This window comes from Sminthopsis crassicaudata, chromosome 4 (genome assembly GCF_048593235.1).
Source record: "Sminthopsis crassicaudata isolate SCR6 chromosome 4, ASM4859323v1, whole genome shotgun sequence".
NCBI lineage: Eukaryota > Metazoa > Chordata > Mammalia > Dasyuromorphia > Dasyuridae > Sminthopsis > Sminthopsis crassicaudata.
In genome coordinates, this window is record NC_133620.1 from 332,215,439 (window position 1) to 332,234,091 (window position 18,653).

Genomic DNA, 18,653 nt, shown 5'->3' on the forward strand with positions numbered 1-18,653 from the left:
TCTTTAATGACCAACAGCAAGGCACCCTGATATTCATTGCAGCTGAGGTCAAGAGTAGGGATAAAGAGGAAAGAGGTTCAAATTGAAGGTACTGGGACCTTAAAAGAAAGAAACCATAAATATTATAGCATACCTTAATCTCTTGTGTAAGAATCACTGTTGTACAAGGTCCAAACCCTTCATCTTTTGGATTAAAGGTTTTTTTTATCTGGCATATCTGCCATAATCTTCTGACTTCTGCTGGAAAAAATAAGAAGGCATGGAAAGAAAATGCTGAATAACAAAAAACAAAATTCATCTCCAAATTAAAACATGGAAAATATGGTTTACCTTGACAAAGAAATGGCAACTTAATGGTTATGAGAATGGAAAGGAGCCTATAAATTCAAAGACACTGTGAAGCAAGAATCAACAGAATTTGAAAAATCTTACTGCCAGTTATACAGCAAGAATTGAAATCCTTCAAATATCACATTCTCTTTATTTACATTTAACTTGTAAATTCTTCTTGCCCTACAAGATGCGAAATCATTCCTTCACCAGGAGGCACATAACACATCAAGCTCAGCTTTGGTATTACTAGGGACCTGAAGATGTATATTTGACTAAGATAGGGTTAGGCAACCTTCACAAGACAAGCCAAACAGGATGTCAAGCACTCCCTAGCCAAACTAGTTCCTTATCCATATAGTTTAATAATCTAAAGTATAGAATGCTATTAAAGAAACATCTTTTTATTACTTTTGTTTAGTAATATTTTATGGCTGTTTTTTGATTTTGCATCTTTGTATTTTTAGATACATTATACCACACACACCCCCAAACCAAGAAGTTTCATTCCTTGGAACAAAGAAATACAGTTAAGAAAAATCAACTTACTATCACACAGTGTATGCAATATGATATTCCTTTAGTCTGTGACATTTGAGATGTGGTCCCTTCTTTCATCTCTTCTCCAAGATCAAAACTGGTCATTATAATTACTTAACAAAAAGCTTCATTTTAGCACTCTTTTCATGTTTACCTATCATATTTACTATCTTGCTGATTTTGCTTGTTTCATTATGCACCAGGTTATACAAATCTTCCTATGTTTCTCTAAATCACCCATATTCACCACTTCTTATAGAGCTATAATATTTCATGACACATCTAACAACAATGATTAGACATTTTGATTCCAGTTTTCATGACTACAAAACTCCCTCCTATAACTTAGTATGAATTAGTAAATACTACAAAATACATCTGTCTTTGAATCTGAGTTTAAAAGAATCAGTAATATATTGATTTTTTTCTGTTAATTCTAATTCTTTCCCAGAATGATTGGTCCCACTTTCAGCTCTGCAGATAGTATAATGATGTACCGATCTTCCTATGGCCTATCCTAATGTTGACTATTTCCACCGTTTGCCACATTTATAAATTTTCAGGGTATGCAACCATAGTTGTTTTGACTTGCACTTCTCCAATTAATAGTGATTTGGAGCAATCACTCATATACCTGTTAATAGCAGGTGTATTTGCTTTAGAAAATTATTTACATTCTTTGACCACTTATCTATTGGGGAAAAATTCTTAGTCTTGGTCATATAATCATATTGTTTCCTATATTTATATTACTTCCATGCTTTTGATTATTTTTAAATAAAGAAAAATTCATAAATTAAGAGAAGTGATATAATGGATAAAGATCTTAACTTAGTATGAGGAGGGTCTGATTCATACTGGCTATGTGACACTGGAAAAATCATTTATCTCAATAGTGCTCTAGGTCATAGGGTCAAATTTGGCCCTCAAACCCCAAGTGCCATTTGAATCCAATTAAATTATAATTCAGAAATATTAAACAAAATAAATTAAAATGACAACATAACACAAGTAATATTAATTTGTGATTTTCTCAGTCAATATGCTCTGATAGGTATTAGTTTCCTATCTAAGTTTGACACCACTATTAAGTTGCAGAGAAGATGCTAACTTGTTTCCTCCCCTATGTACCAGTGAAATCACAAATCTTGTTCCTATAAACAAAGACATAAAAGGATATTAATAAATCAGCTGAACTGAGGTAAATATTATGGGATAAAAGATTAAGAGATGAAAGGGACTTTGGAGGTCATCAAGTTCAGTCTTATTTTTTACAGGCAAGGAAGCTGTGGCCTGGAGAGATGGCAATTTGCCTAACATCACCCAATTAATCTGTGGTAGAACTAAGATTATAAAATCCAGGTTTTTTGATTGGATTCCACACTTTTTCTACTATGCCAGGTTTTTTTTTCTACTATATCCAAGGCTCTAGAGTAATAAAGTGAATCAAAGAGATTAGCATTATTCCTGAGCTGATCAGAAGTCCTCCTATTCTCTTTTCTTCCTGGTACCCAAATCAAAAGATGTGATCACTCCCAGGGAGAATGAGCAATCAACACCCACAGGTCTTTAGCCTCCATTTCTGCCATTCTTGCCTGATCCTGAAAGGCAGAGTCTGAATGCTTCAGCCCTGGACTCTTCACCATATCAGCTCAACTAAGACTACCCTGGGGGAGTCCATCCCTGTTCTTCCAGCATCAGAAGTCAGAAACAGGAAGTATGGCTTCAGCCAGCTGCTTGCCCCACTATAGCACATCAGATGACAGACCTCTGAGGGATCCCATGGACTAGAAAAACTAAATGCATCTCTCCAAGGCCTTTAACAAAAACAATAACACCCCCCCCCCCCCCCCCCGCCTCAAAACACACACACCCCCTCCACCCTGCAGACTTCCCTCCTCAGCATCTCATAAATAATTGTGAATCACACACCACCTAGTGGTTCATGACTCAAATACAAAACAAAAACAAAAACAAAACAAAACAAAACCAAGAAAAAAATAAACACAAACTTAGGCCAAGATGGATCTGTTCCCTGAAAAATGTAGGGAATAGTCTGCTGGGTTAAGGGCTAGAGGGCAAATATATTTACAGAAACATCACAAGATTCTCACCCTCAGGAATCATCACAGCACAAAGTCTAGTGGAGTCTGAAGAATGACACAGAAACAGAAGGGGGAAAAATAAGTAACAACCCTAAGGATCTCTGACTTATTCCATTAGGGAGATCCCTACCATTGATTGATACCCTACCATTGATATTGAACTAATAGACATTAAAATTTTCTAAGACCCATTTTTAAAAGGCTCAAAAGTAAGGTGGATCCATTTCCATCATAGTTCTCCCTCAAGTCACTGTAATACTTCCATTTTCCCTAAACTTCTAAAATTGCCAGTAGCTCCATAGGCCCTCTAGGCAAATGCCCCACTTGAAGATGGGCATACCTTCCCTTTAGTTTTCACTCCCAGCACTATTACAAGTCTTTTCCTTGAGAGAATGAAACAGAGGCCTTGGTGCTTTGGAATTGGTTCTGATTAGGCAGTACCCCCCAAAAAATGTCTGCTCACTAGTTTGTTGAAAAGCTCATTCTGACAATTACAAAAGGAAGGGAAGGAACACTGAAGTACAAGCATTCATACATTCATATAGTCTCCCTCCCTCCTTTTCCTTTTCTCTCTCTCTCTCTCTCTCTCTCTCTCTCTCTCTCTCTCTCTCTCTCTCTCTCTCTCTCTCTCTCTCTCTCTCTCTCTCTCTCTCCTCTCTCTCTCCTCTCCCCCCTCTCTCTGTATCCGTGTGTATACATGTATCTTTCTGTCTCTGTCTTTCTCTGTCTCTCTGTTATCTTCCCCTTTCCTCTCCTCTCTCTCTCTCTCTCTTTCACCTGCTCCCTCTCCTCCTCTTTCCCCTCCCCTTCCATTCTCTCTTTCTATCTTTCTGTCTGTCTGTCTGTCTCAGCTCCCTGGAGCAAAAAAGCCCAACATACATCACACCAGCCCTATAAAAGATAATTATACAATCTGATCTGGCAAATTAGCCCAGCTGAACAGTCTAATTCTCACAATAAATTCCAAGGTTGGAACAGCAAGTAAAATTAACCTGAATTTTTATTGGGACATGCCTCAGGGTCAGGATTAGGGCTTTCTGTTGAAAAGGGATAGAAGGGGCCTCTCTCTTCTTAGTTTAGCCTGTAGAGGGGTAGATGATTCTAGAGGGATCTCCTGGGCTCTCCATCCAACTCGACATACAATTGCACAAGCAACTAAATGAAGTAGCAAAAATAAAGAAAGACATATGCCATAAGGCAAACAAACAAAAAGGAGTTGGATCATCCCAAGTCTCATATATTCAGCAGTAGGCACTTACTTGATACAAGATAAACAAAAAACCATTGACGTTCCCAGATGGCAATTTACCCTCCTAATTACTCTAATATAACAATGTAATGTTTGCACAGAGAGAAACACAAACATATACACATTTCTCTACATACATATACACATGAACTTCCCCTCATTTTCTCATCTTCAATAATTCTTCCAAGAGAATATATTTAACAACATGCCATTGCCTATCTCTTTAGCTTATTAAAATTCACCTAAGAATTGTTACCACAAAGAATCAGCAGCCTTTATGAGTACTGACAATAAAATCTGTCAGGAAGAGATATAAAAAGAAATTCCTTTTAAAATAACTATAGAATATATGTGTACATATATATATGTACATATATATACATACATATATGTATATATACATATATATGAAGTCCACTTACCACAGGACCACAAAAATTCTTTAAAACAAAACAAAACTATACCTAATTGGAGAGATAATAATTGCTTATAGTTAGACAATGCCAATAAAATAAAAATGACATTACCATCTAACTTAATTTATTTATTCAGTGTCATATGAATCAAACTATCATTTTCTACTATTGTAGAAATAGCACAAATAATAACAAAAATCATCTATAAAGCCAAAAGAATAAGAATCCAAAGGTAAATAATGAAGAAAACTTTGAGTGAAAGGCCCTAAAAATCTTATGCTATACTACAAAACATCAAAAAAAATTATTATTAAAGAATTATTTTAACCAATGGGGAAGCACTAAAAGAGAAAGACAAATAGTACACAATTGTCTTCAAATTATCCAAAAATAATCTGAGTATTTATGCCTTTCACCAATATGGACCCCATCTTTTCTCTGTCTTAATGTTTTTGTCCTATTTCTAGATACATACTACTATGGCTAAAAAATAAACAAGCAAAAATAATCCAGTCATCTTGTCGGTTGGCTAACTTTCCAATAAGTCTTTCTGTTATTAGCCAGGCTGGTCTTTGGACCATATAAATACTATCTCTTGCCAGACTTCTACTGGAAGCTTTTCACTATGGTAGGACCTGCAGAGTTTGCATTCCTTAGGAATAATCTTCAAAAACTCAGGGTCAATTCCATTACCAACCAATTGGAATGTAAGACATTAGTGGAGAACTTTCATGAAGGATAATTAACCTAAAAGAATTTTTTAAAAAATCTAGTGTTCAACTATGTAGTTGGTGTAATTTGTGTTATTTACTGTAGGGGAGTCAGGGCAGGTTTCTTCAGAGACCTTGATATTAAGTATGTAGGGCAAGCAGTCCTTCAACAAAACTCAGGTTAAATATAATTAACTGTGTTGGTTCCAAGATATTAAGGTTAAAATATTCATCCTTCCTTTCTGTTAACAAACTGTAAGCTATAATAGAGTATTGTGTAATATCAATCACTAGAATCTATTAACAATTTTGCTTAACCATAGTTTGCTTAAAGACAACTTTTTTAATGGAAAAGTTATTTATGGGGTGGGCCAGATTATTGGGAAACTAATAAATAATCATAATCATAAAGAAAAGCAGCCCAGATGTGATTGTCTTTGCCTTGGATTAATGTAAGTGCTGGGTTTTTTGTGCCTAGGGCACAATAAGTTCAAGTGATCCACTTAACAGAGATGTCTCTGTCAATTCATTCAAAGCTAGCTCAGAGGAAAAAAAAAAAAAAAAAAGAACAAGAACTAGAGGTCTAGATTTCAATTCCAGTTCAGTCACTAACTTTCTATGGCACCTTAGACAACCAGTTTCTTGGACCTCTCTGGACCTTAATTTCTTCACCTGTAAAATGAGGGACTTGCTTTAAATGATACCTGAAATTCTTTCTATTTCTAAAACTCTTTGTTATTCTTGTCCAAGATTCTAAGAAATATTTTGAAAACTTGCTTGAGATGGTTTATCCTTACTAGAGACTTTTTCAGGACTTTTCCCACAAGTACCAGACCCAGCTGTGTGATGAATGGGCATATTAAGAAGGAAGGGAAAGTTGTTCCAGGCTAATTTGCATAATAGGAAAAGATAGGATAGGAAGGATGGTTTTGAGAAGTGAGTACTACTATTGTACTGAGCATTCCTTCAAAACAGAACTAACTCAAGGTCCTAGCTGTTTCAAGATGTTAAGGAATCGGGGCAGCTAGGTGGCTCAATGGATAGAACACCAGCCTTGAATTCAGGAGGACCGGAGTTCAAATCTGGTCTCAGACACTTAACACTTCCTAGCTGTGTCACCCTGGACAAGTCACTTAATCCCAGCCTCAGATGTTAAAGAATCCCTAGATATCTCTTCTATGGAATCATCATAGAAGTCCCAGATTCCTGGATTGATTCCCTATCTACTCTTAGTACAATATCTTGTTCAATCATTTTTGAGTCTTCATGATCCTATTTGGAGATTTTTTTGGCAAAGTTCCTGGAGTGCTTTGCCATTTCCTTCTTCATATCACATTATTGATAAGGAAACTGAGGCAAATAGGGTTGAGTGACATGCCTCAGATCAAACAACTATAAGTTTCGGAGGCCAGATTTGAACTCATGAAGATGAGTCTTCCTGATTCTAGACCCAGTACTTTATCCACTGTACTATCCAATGGCCCAGCACAATATCTGGAACATAATAAATGTTTCATATGTGCTTTTTTTTATCTATACATCTAGAAATCTGTTTATTTTCATCTATGTCATAAAATCAGAAATCTGGTGGCATAATGTAATAGCATGTGCAGTGGAAAGAGAACCAAATCTAAATTGTTAAAGATCTGCATTCAAATCTAGCCTGGGCAAGTCACAACTTAATATTTTCAACAATAAAACTAGATGATTTCTAAGATTCCTTTCTAGTTCTTAAATAATACGGTTCTACATCCTCAGCATATGAATTGATGGAGAACTGGCAGCAATGTACTTTTGCTCTGTGTCAATAAGGTATGAAACCTCAGGAAACAAGACCCTTTTTCCATCTTCTCAATGAGCACCACAAAATTAATCTAGTCTCACAGTGAAGTGTGGTGAAGATTCTATCTATGTCACCAGGGGGGCAAAGTACATATAGAGGAAGTGAAATGCTAAGACTATACCTGCCCTCCAAGTGATCTCCAAAGTTATTGACTGATCTCCAAAGCCACCAAACATAGCTTTCCCCAAGGGGAGTGTCATACTTTGTTTTGAAGGCTACAGTCAAAAAGCTTTAACTATGAACTTGACCACATACCACAACCCCAACTGAAAGCCTGCAGACCACAGAATTGAACAGACCTGCTTTATGGCATTCTCTAAATACTTCTGCTATCGCAGACTTGGGGGCTACTCTCGTTTCAGTTCAGGACTGACTGGATGTATTTCCCCACGTTAGTTATATAACCTGAGGCTAAAGACAACAGGGTATACTCCACGATTATATCTTGCAAGTTATGTGTCAGAAGTAAGCAACCTAACTCCCTAACTGAAATTTTAAATGGGTAATAGAAAGTTTTGCATTAACAAAATCAAAACCTGATAGGCTAAGAAAAGAAGGTGATGGAAGGAGATAATTCTTATATCAAATATTTCTGATTAAAAGTCAGATACTCAAGAGAGATTGGTGTTGAAATCTACTATAAATTTATATTTGCATAAATGAAGGGAATTAACCCAAAGTCGTTCCACTTTATGTAAATGGTCAAAAGATATAAACAGTTGTCAAAAGAATTAAACTATTAACAATCATTTGAAAGAATACTCCAAAATCCCTAATAAAATAAAAATAATTCCGAGATTTTATCTCACATCCAACAAACTGACCAAGATGACAAAATATAGAAATAGTAACTGTTGGCTTGGTTATAGAAAGGTAGCCACATTAATTCAATTTTAAAATAGTGAATTGGCTCGTCATTCTGGAAAGTAACTTGGAAATTATACTAAGAGTGTCAATACAATGTTCACACCTTTTGATTCAAAGAAACTACTGCTAAGCAGATATCCCAAGGAGGACAAAGATTGACCAAAATATTTATAGCAGCTCTTTTTGAAGTAACAAACAACTGAAAACAAAGATGTCCACTATACAAATTATGGTATATGGATATAATGTAACAGTATATTATAAGAAATGATGTCTCTGAAGGCATATGTCTAATGCAAAGTGAAACAAACAGAATCAGGAAATTGGAAAACACAATTACTTCAACAATGTAAATGGAAGGAAGCTTTATCTCTGACTGGGAGTAATTCACATGCAAAAGGAAAAAAAAGTCTTGGTTTTTTTTTTTATCTGTCTTGTACATAATACTTTGTTAGAGCTTTTTTTGTTATTGTTGAATCATTTTTCAGTTGTGGTCAATTCTTCATGACCCATTGAGTGTTTAAAAGACTGTGTAAATGTAATTATGGAGCAGATAGGTAGCAAAGTGGATAGAGAGCCAGGTCTGGACTCAGGAAGACATCTTTCTGAATTCAAATCTGGCCTTAGCCAGATTACTAGCTATTGACCTTGGAGAAATCACTTATCCATGTTTGTCTCAGTTTCCTCATCTGTAAAATGAGCTGGAGAAAGAAATGGCAAACTGTTCCAGTAACTTTGCCAAGAAAAGCCCAAAAACTGAAACAACAACAAAAAAACAGTACATAATGATCCCTAACAGGCCATTTATTGACTTAGAAAAACACATGTGAACATTATCTATTTTCTATTATATTTTTATTTTGTTAGTTACGTTTTAAGTTGGTTCCTGCCTCACCCTATAGGTTTTTGACACTTATAAAATAGAACAATAAATAAAGTAACATTGAATTTCGTTGATGTTTAATTTTCTTGAACTTTTTTTCTTTTTAATGCTTTTTAATAATGAATAGTTTTCTGGAACAGAGAAGAAGAAGAGGCATACTAGAATAATAAGGTAAAGTTAAAAATAAAAGATACCAATTCAAATTCAAAAATAAAATAATATTTGAATTTGAAAACCACAGTTTCCTGACATTTATTACAAGATGCTTATGAAACCAGGTTTTCTCAAGGACTCCTGAATGGAAAGACCAGGTCTCTTTTGCTTTCTTAACTTCTTCCTCCCTTACCCTACATATAATCCAGATAATAAGTTCATAATCTCTTGTTCTTTTTATTTTGAGTTTTCTTCCTCCGCAATCTTGTCTACTCTAAAGTGGACAATTTCATCAATAGCCTATAAATGGATGACTAATATATCAACAATCTCTATCCATGATCTCTCCCCTGAGTTCATGTCTTTAGCTGCCAGCTGAGCATCCACTTGGGAGTCCTTTCATCATCTCAAGCTCAGCATGCCTAAAACCAAATTCATCACCTCCTCTCTCCACCCCTCTATTTCTTTATTTTTGTTGATATGACCACCATGTTTCCCCAGTCACCCACTCAAATTCAAAGCCTAAGGAAAATTCTTTGATTCTTCCTTCTTTCCTCAAAACAGAGCCAATGATTAAATTTTAATGATTAAAGTTAGTTCTTCTGTAGCAATGCCTATGTACCCATTTCAACTGTCATAAATTAATTTGGGCCTTCATTATCTCAAATGTGAGTTATTTTTCTACGGTCTTAACAGATCACTCATCTTTAGTCTTTTCCATCCTGAGTGATCTATTCATAGGCAATGAAGAGAAAAAAGCTGTAAGTGACACATATTTACCTTCTAAGAATTTATCTCTTTCAGACTTAGAGGAACAATATAAAGGGAGCATATTACTTTAGGAGATGTGAAAGATTTATTCACTCAACTTGATGAAATTACAGGGTGGCTAGCCATTGGATCATTTCCACTTCTGGCAGCCTCTTAAAAACTAAGAGCAAGCTCTGAGAAGAATAATGGGTCAGGCAAGGAGAAAACGAGTAGGGACAAAAAAACCCAACTCTTGAGAAAAAAGTTTTCTTTTTTTTTCCTTCTCAAACCCCCTACCATCTACAATAACAACTTGCAAAGAAACAGCACCCATAGTAGAAAACATCACACCAGCAGAAAACTAATCCAGAGAGTTTAACCAAGCAGTAAGTAAGGCCCTGGAGGAATAGAAGCCCAGGAAACCCAGTAATATGACATGCTATATGGAGACACTGAACCCTGGGAAGGAACATGAGGATACTGAAAGCAAAAAAGTAGGATCCTATTAATGCTTTGTAATAAGGGATAGTTTTCTGGGACAGAGAAAGGGCATACTTGGATAATAAGGTTAAAGTTAAAAATAAAAGATACAAATACAAATTTGTGCCATAGTTGTAGGCTGGCATGGCCATGTATGTCCATATGTATGGGAATCTAGGTGGTTAAAGCACCAGATCTGGAAGCAGAAAGATTCATCTTCCTGAGTTCAAATCTGGCATCAGACACTTACTTACAAGTTGGTGACCTTGGGCAAGTCACTTAATCTTGTTTCCCTCAATTTTCTCATTTGTAAAATGAGTTAGAGATGAAAATATGGCAAACCACTCCAGTATTTTGTCAGGAAAACCCCAAATGGAATTGTGAAAAATTCAGACACCACTGAAAATGATTGAATAACAACAACGAAGTCCTCGTGTATGTGTGTGTACTAGTATCCTTTTTGTGGGTATACACTTTTCTTACTGATGTTATGTAGTTATGGGAAAGGATGCCCTAAAATTATAAAGGAAATATTTTGTTATACTTTTTATGCTATGCTAAGTATTTTTTCTTTGAGCTGTGTTAAAGAATTTATTAGTAAAGGAGATAAATAGGCCAGCAACAACTACAGTTTTATGAATAAAAGCCCACAAATTATTTGACCCCTGGGAACTCATCCTGCAAGTGTAAGTTGGGGGTTTTCCCTAGAGAAAGTAAAACATTCAGGACATAGAGGCTCTACAAAGTAAAATGACTTGCTTACAGACACATAGCTAGCTAGCAGGGAAACCAGGATTTACACTTGGATCCTCTTATTCCTAGTACTTAATTACTCCTAATTGAATCAATCATTCAAAAAGTAATTGTAAAGCATTTACTATATGCTAGGCACTGTGGTAAGCATGGGGGATACAAAGAAATAGTCCCTCTAATTGTCATAGGTCAAGATCATAGGTCACAGCTTCAGAGCAAGAAGAGACCTTGGGGGCTGCAGTCTAATCTCTTCATTTTATAGATGAAGAAACAGGCTATAATGATAATTTTCTGAATCTGAATTTGAACTCGGGTCTTCTTGACTTTAATTAAATACTTTGTTACTATTTCAAATATATGCAAGTAGCAAGCAATCTCAGAACAATACAGAAAGGGTTCCAACAAAAATTGGAATTGGAATTGAGTCTTGACAGAAGGCAAGAAGAGGAAGTTAGGGGGAATAGTATTTCAGTCCTGAGAGGGCAAACACTGAAAAGATACCATAAGGGGAGATGAATTGTCCTAGATGAGGAATAATAAATAGGCCTGTGAAGCTAAACTATAGAGTATATGAAGGAAAGTAAATATTGGATTCAAAACTCTTTCCATTAGAACACTGCCCCTAAGAAATACTTTCCATAAGTCTTCCTCTAACCAACTGCCCCAGAAAGGTCACAGTCATGCACCTTAGGAAGGGGAATGGGACTTATTTTGTGGGGCCCTCCGGATGACAAATATACCTTTGCCAAAATGAAAGCATTTGACACTATATAAATCCAGCAATACTTTAAAGTATCCTCATTATTTTCTCTAACCTTCACAAATTAGATTCCTAAAAGGAATCAAAGACCAGATTGTCAGCCAACCCAAAAAGTTCAACCTACCAGAGATAAATAGTATTTTGTAAAAGGGGAGAAATCTCCATCATCCAACCTGGCTCACAGAACTCTGGGCAGTTCTTAATGTTAAATTATGACATTAATTAAAAAATGCTCAAGTAGGCAAATTCTCTCTTTAAAAAAGCCATTAGGCTAATCATCTTTCCACCCTGCAGACTTGCCAAAGGAGTGACAGGTTGACATATTGCAATTTTGTTTTAATCGAGAAAGGAGAAAAAAAATACCTAGTGTGGTCACCTAGCTCATTTCTCAGGTGCCCTGATTTATTGATCGGCGGATTACATTTTAATAGCTTCTCTCTTTGGCTGAAGAAACACACACGGTTGGGTCTGGGATGGAGGAGGCTCTCACCTTTTTCGTCTGGGCAATCCACAGTAAAAGGAGGGGAGGGGAATAGCCCCAGAATAGTCCCATGATCCATTAGGATCTCACAACTTGCGTTTGTATTAAAGCATTAAGAGAAGGTAGCAACAATACAGCACCAGGAACTATAGCGCCAGGAGCTTCCATCTTTCTCCACAACCTCTACCCCATTCACTCCAGTTTACCTTTCACTGAAACATGATGGAGGAGAGACAGTTTTGGATACCAATGACTCATTATATAATAATAGCTAGCATTTATATAAGGTTCCAAGATTTACAAAACATTTTACAAAGATAATCTCATTTGGTCTTCATAACTATCCTGGATAATAGATATTATTATTATCTCCAGAAGTTGAGGGAAATTAGTGTCTGAAGGTGAATTTGAACTTGGATTGCTGATTTCAAATTGGGCATTGTAATACCTTTTGATCCAGTCTGTATCCCAAACAGATCATAAAAAGGGAAAAGGACCTATATATATATATATATATATATATATATATATATATATATATATATATATATATATATATATATAGAGAGAGAGAGAGAGAGAGAGAGAGAGAGAGAGAGAGAGAGAGAGAGAGAGAGATGTTTGTAGCAGCTCTTTTTGTATTGACAAGGAACTGGAAACTGAGTGGATGCTCATCAGTTGGGGAATGGCTGAATACATTATGATATGTGAATGTAATAGAATCTAAGAAACAACCAGCAGGATGGTTTCAGAGAGGCCTGGAGAGACTTACCTGATGCTAAGTGAAGTAAGTAATATCAAAAGAATTGTACACAGCACCAACAATATCATGTAATGATCAACTTTGATGGCCTTGGCTCTTTTCAAAAATGAAGCTAATTCCAATAAACTTGTGATGGAAAGAGTCATCTGTATCTAGTAAGAGGATTATGGGGACTGAATGAAGATCACAACATAATACTTTTCACCTTTTTGTTGTTTTCTTGCTTGTTGTATCCTTTCTCGCTTTCTTTCTTTTTGATCTGATTTTTCTTGTGCAACATGATAAATATGGAAATATGTTTAGAAAAATTGTACCTGACCTATATTGGATTGCTTGCAGCAAACAATCTCCAAGGGGAGAGGTGTGAGACGAAGGAAGAAAGAAAAATTTGCAACACCAGATTTTACAAGATTGAATGTAGTGAATGTAGAAAATTATCTTTATATGTTTTGAAAAAAAAAGGCTATTATTAAAAATTTTAAAAACAGATTGGATATTGTATATACTGCACAATTTAGATGCCCCTGACTTGACTTTCTGCTTGTGATGTCCCTGACTTGATTTTCTGTTTGCCTCAAATATAGATGCAGCCACCACATATATGCTTGGTTCTAAAGATTACTAGTTTCCTAAAGTCTCTTTTATTTTACCTTCTAATAAATTATTATTATTTTAACCCTTTTATGCAAACCTGGTCTCATTCTATATAAAGACTTTGAATGGAGGGCTATACTTGGCTGGTTTATTTTCTTTTTGCTAAGGCCAACTTGTCTATGTTACCTATGTCAGGGTAGGAATAACAACTAATAGAAGCCTTGCCACATACCCTGGAGTATTTTAAAGATAGGGAAGATTAATCTGACACTGGACTGGCATGGGAGACTAAGGCTCCAAGATTGACACAGATTTGTAGTAGCCTAATACATAAAGAGTCCAGTCTGGTAGGAGTGTGAGCCATTTGGGATTTGATGAGTATTCCACTGCTATGCCAGTCAACATATATTAGGTCTGAATGGAGACAAAGGTAGCTAAATAGCAAATGGTAGCAAACCTTTCTATAGTTAACTTTCTCTTTGTTCAATATTAGTTGATCAATTGGGACAGCTAAGTAGTGCAAATGGTTGGACCAGGAGTCAAGAAGACTCATCTTCCTGAGTTCAAATCTGGTCTCAGACACTTCCTGCCTGTGTGATCCTGGACAAGTCACTTAACCCTGCTTTCCTCAGTTTCCTCATCTATAAAATGAGCTGGAGAAGGAAGTAACAAAGCAACCCAGTTTCTTTTCTAAGAGAACACCAAATGGGTTTTCAATAAATAAATAAAACTTTTGTTGTTTAACCTTATTGCTACCTCAGCACCCACAGTAATGGCTGTTCAGGGGTAATTGGGAAAATTTCCTTTTTGTTCCCTTCTAGCATACCATTCTTATGATCCAGGTGGTTTCTTAGCTAAAGCAAAAATCCCTTGAACAATAGGTTCTGAAGTCCAGGGTGGTAACAGAGGAATAAGAGCTTTGCTTTCTTCCTTTTCACTTTGAGTGGGAAAGCAAACCACTCAAGATGAGCTGTGATCTTCATCAGTCTTAGTACAGGACCTGGCATACAGCAGGCACTTAATAAATGCTAGTTGAATAAATGTTTATATGACAGTATTTATCACATTTGCTTTTCCCCTGAAATCCACTCTTCTGCCAAACATCTTGATCAAACATTCTTCTCTGTAAAATTTTCTGAACATGAAACCCCAATATATGTGTCTTTGGAGACCACTGTTTTAAGGTAAGGAATTCCTTGAAGAAAAAACCAGCCAAATACAATCCTCCATTCAAAGTCAATTGTATAGGATGGGACCAGGTATGCACAAAAGGGTTAAAATAAAAACAGACCATGTAGTTCAAGACAGAAAATGCTAATGGGAATCTAGTAACCAGAATGACAGAATTCCAGAACTGGAATAGACTTCAGACACCATCTGGTCCAACCCGTATCTAAACAGGATTCTTCTCTAAAATATCCCTAAACAAGTGGTCAACCAGCCTCTCACTGCTTCAAGATCTCCAGTAATGGGAAAGTTAATGTGTTATTGTTATCCAGTCGTTTTTCAGTCATATCTGTCATTTTGAGACTTCATTTGGAATTTTTCTTGACAGAGATATTGGAGTAGTTTGCCATTTCCTTCTCCAACTCATTTTACATATGAGGAAACTGAGGTAAGTGATTTGGCACATTTGAATTTACATCCTCCTGATTCCAGGTCTGCCACTCTACTGCACCATTTAGCTGTTCAAAGTCAATACTCAAAAGTATTTCCTTACCACAAGCTTAAATCTGTTGATCTCACTATTGATCCCCAATCCCAATCCCAACACAAAGTGCTCCTGTTTCAGTACTCTGAGATCAAAGAGAACAAGTTTCATCTGAACTTCATTCTTCTCTGCCTTTTCCCACTCCCCCACCTACTCCAGTTTTGCTTCTCCACCAGGCTCTAGAAGTTTTCTCACTCTAAAAGCTGCCTTCAATTCTTTTCTCCTTAAGTCTTCTCATCTTGAAAGATCCTTCCATTTCTGTGGCCCTTTTTCCATGGTCATTTCCTCCCAGAACTTCCATTTTAAGGAAGGATTACTCCATTCTTCTCTGGGCTCCCTCTGACACTATGGGCTTCCTTCTTCACCAAGCCCTATCGTGTACTTCTCCCCAACCTCCTTTTCCGCTTTCCTTTTCCTTTTCCTTCACTTTCACTTTCACTGGTCATCTTCCCCTATTGGAATTTTAAGCTTTTTGCTCCTGTTTGAATTCTCAGTACTTAGTAGTGTCTGACACATAGTAAGGGCTTCCTAAATGTTTATTGACTTGACTCCTTCTTCCTAATAGACTTTCAGATATCTAAAGACAGCTATTATATACTCTCTCTCTCTCCTTCTCTCCAAGCTAAACATACCGACTTTCTTTTTTCCACTCTACAAAATGAATAATAATCCATATTATCTCAAGGTTGTAGAGACCAATTAAATCAAAGAAAAAGTAATCACAAGTTTCAGAAAAAGGTATTTCATTCACCTAACACACCATTATAATTTTGATAGAGGAAGATTTATGAAGACAATAGTTTTTTTTCTGCTTTTGTTTGTCATAAAATCCCAGAAAGAAAATTAATTCTGGGTATATGCGAAAGAAAGGTAGATTTTTAAAAAATTAAAACAAAATGAAAAAAAAATCTCTCTTTTCATGCATTTAACTAGCTTTAAAAATGGACGAATTCCCAATGTGTTTCGACTAAGAATCTAATAGGGAAGTTACCCAACCTAGTTTCCCTTGTTCAGAGATAGACAGATGGAGCTGGATGCTAACAGACACTTTCAGGACACAGAACAGCACAATGTAATCTAATCCTGGCTCCACCAACCATGTGCCACTGCTGGTTTCTGGGCCACACTGGGAGTTTCATTTTTAGAATCAGTTATTTAAATAGAGCCAAAGATAAGATGATGATAGAGTTAGTCATTGCATTCTTGGCTTCTGGGCTCAGACTCATTACCTGAAGGGGCCTGGAGCAGGAGGGGAAGTTAGGAAGGGGGAAGTCTCTAACCCCAACTAAAGGTAAAGAGGTGGATGAAAGTGAGCTGGCAAAAAACAAAAAGAGAAAGAAAATAAGAAGTATCTCCTAAAAAGATGTTGTTGGTTTTTATTTCCACCCTAACCCAGAATAAGATGCTCCATTAGTGCTATACAGAAAAACAAATATAGGCAAACTCCCAGTTTTCAAGGAGCTCATAAGAATAGAGGTACTAATCCCTATTTATAGTTCTTACTCTAAAATATAATTATGTGCTAACTCATTCAAGCAGGAGAATAAGAGCTTTAACCCAACAAAGGATAGGTGTTGACACAAAGGAAAGAATTAAGTGCTCAATAAGCTACACCAATCAATCTACTAATCAATCAACAAGTATTTATTAATTAAAGATCTATTTGGTGTCAGAGGCTATGTGAGGTGCTAGGGATTGCAAGGTAACAACTGCAACAAGAACCTCTTCTGAAAGAATCCCTGTCCTCAAGGAGCTTACAATTCTGTCTCCACATAAATTATTCACAGGCAAAATAATTTTTTGAGTTGAAAGGGACTTTAGAGATCATCCCTAGTCTATCCTCTTCATTTTTACAGATGAGAAAGAGAGATTAAGTGATCCAGATAATGAAGTCTGGAACCATTGGCTCCAAAAGTAGCTCTACCACGTTCTAGTGTTTCCTTTTATGGATCCAGTGCCTTCTGGCTGCCTCTCTCAGAGCACTCCATAGACATTAATCACACTATACTTTCAATAGCTAAAACAGACCAGACCCAAATTTCCCACCATTGGCCCTAGGGGTTCTGTTCCACCTGTTTACAAAGAATTCTAGATTTGGAATCTGAAGGCTAAAGTTTGAAGTTTAAACTCCCTGATTTGTGGACAAGTCATCTAATTATTTTGACCCCTCAATTTTCTCATTTATAAAATGGGCATAAAATATTTACTCGCTCTCTACTGGGACTATCATGAGGAAATCAATTTGAAGGATATAAAATACTGCTGAAGTATGAGCTTACTATAATTATTTTTCATTTTTTATAATAAACAAAAACAATAAAATATGTACAACTAAGAGCAAAATTTTACTCAACCCTTGAAGGTTTTATCAAGGCAGAAGCAAGAGAGTTATTTTGGTTACATACTCCTCCATTTTCACTTCTCTCCCAGATCTGCCCTTGATCCTCTTGTCTTGCTATCTTGGAAGATACTACACCCCTGCAGTTCCCTCCTCCTATTGGCACATTTCTCCTGGAACTTTGATTTGGAGGCATGGCTCAGGGGAGTCATTCTTCATTCCTCTTCCAGTTCTACTTCTGACTCAGTAGATTTTACCATAAAAACTTTTCTCCCTCAACTTCCCCTTTTCAGCTCCCTTTTATGTATTTTCTCCCTAGTAGACACAATTTGAGGATCAGGATTCTTTCTTTTTGCTTGCATTTGGTTGCACAAAGCCTGTTTATTCAGCTCTATCTGACTCTTTGCGACCTCATTAGGAGTTTCCTTGACTGAAGTGGCTTGCATTTCCTTCTCCAACTCATTATACCGATGAGGAAATTAAGACACACAGGGTTAAGAAACTTGCCTAGGGTCACACAGCTGATAAATGTCTGAGGCCAGAGGTGAACCCAGGAAGATGAGATTTCCAGACTCCCAGCCCAACATGCTAAACTATACACTGAATCAGCTGCTTGGCACATAGTAAATACTTAATAAATGCTTATTTTCCTCCTTTTCTTCTTCCCCCTCCCCTCCCCTTAAAAGGGAACCACTGGATTAATTTAATCAGTTGGTTTAATTAATTACCAATTTGTTGAACTAGCAAGGTTGATGTGCTCAGACTTATGATTTAGGAAAATCACTTTGATCACTGAGTGGAGGATATAACAGAGTAGGGAAAGAGTTGAGACTATGAAGACCAACCTGTAAGCTGCTCCAAGTGAGCAGTAATAGAGGTCTTCACCAAGGTGATGGTAGAAGAGAGAAGGTCACAGTGTCTTTTGTA

General features: G+C 36.4%; 1 long non-coding RNA gene across 3 annotated transcripts in view; it reads right to left on the reverse strand.

The window, feature by feature from the left end:
• Positions 1-18,653, reverse strand: part of LOC141538812 (uncharacterized) — a 252,185-nt gene that overhangs the window by 31,650 nt on the left and 201,882 nt on the right. For all 3 annotated transcript variants that reach the window (XR_012481140.1, XR_012481139.1, XR_012481141.1), the window contains one exon: positions 134-237. This is a non-coding gene — a long non-coding RNA (uncharacterized LOC141538812). The remainder of the gene's footprint in view (positions 1-133; positions 238-18,653) is intronic.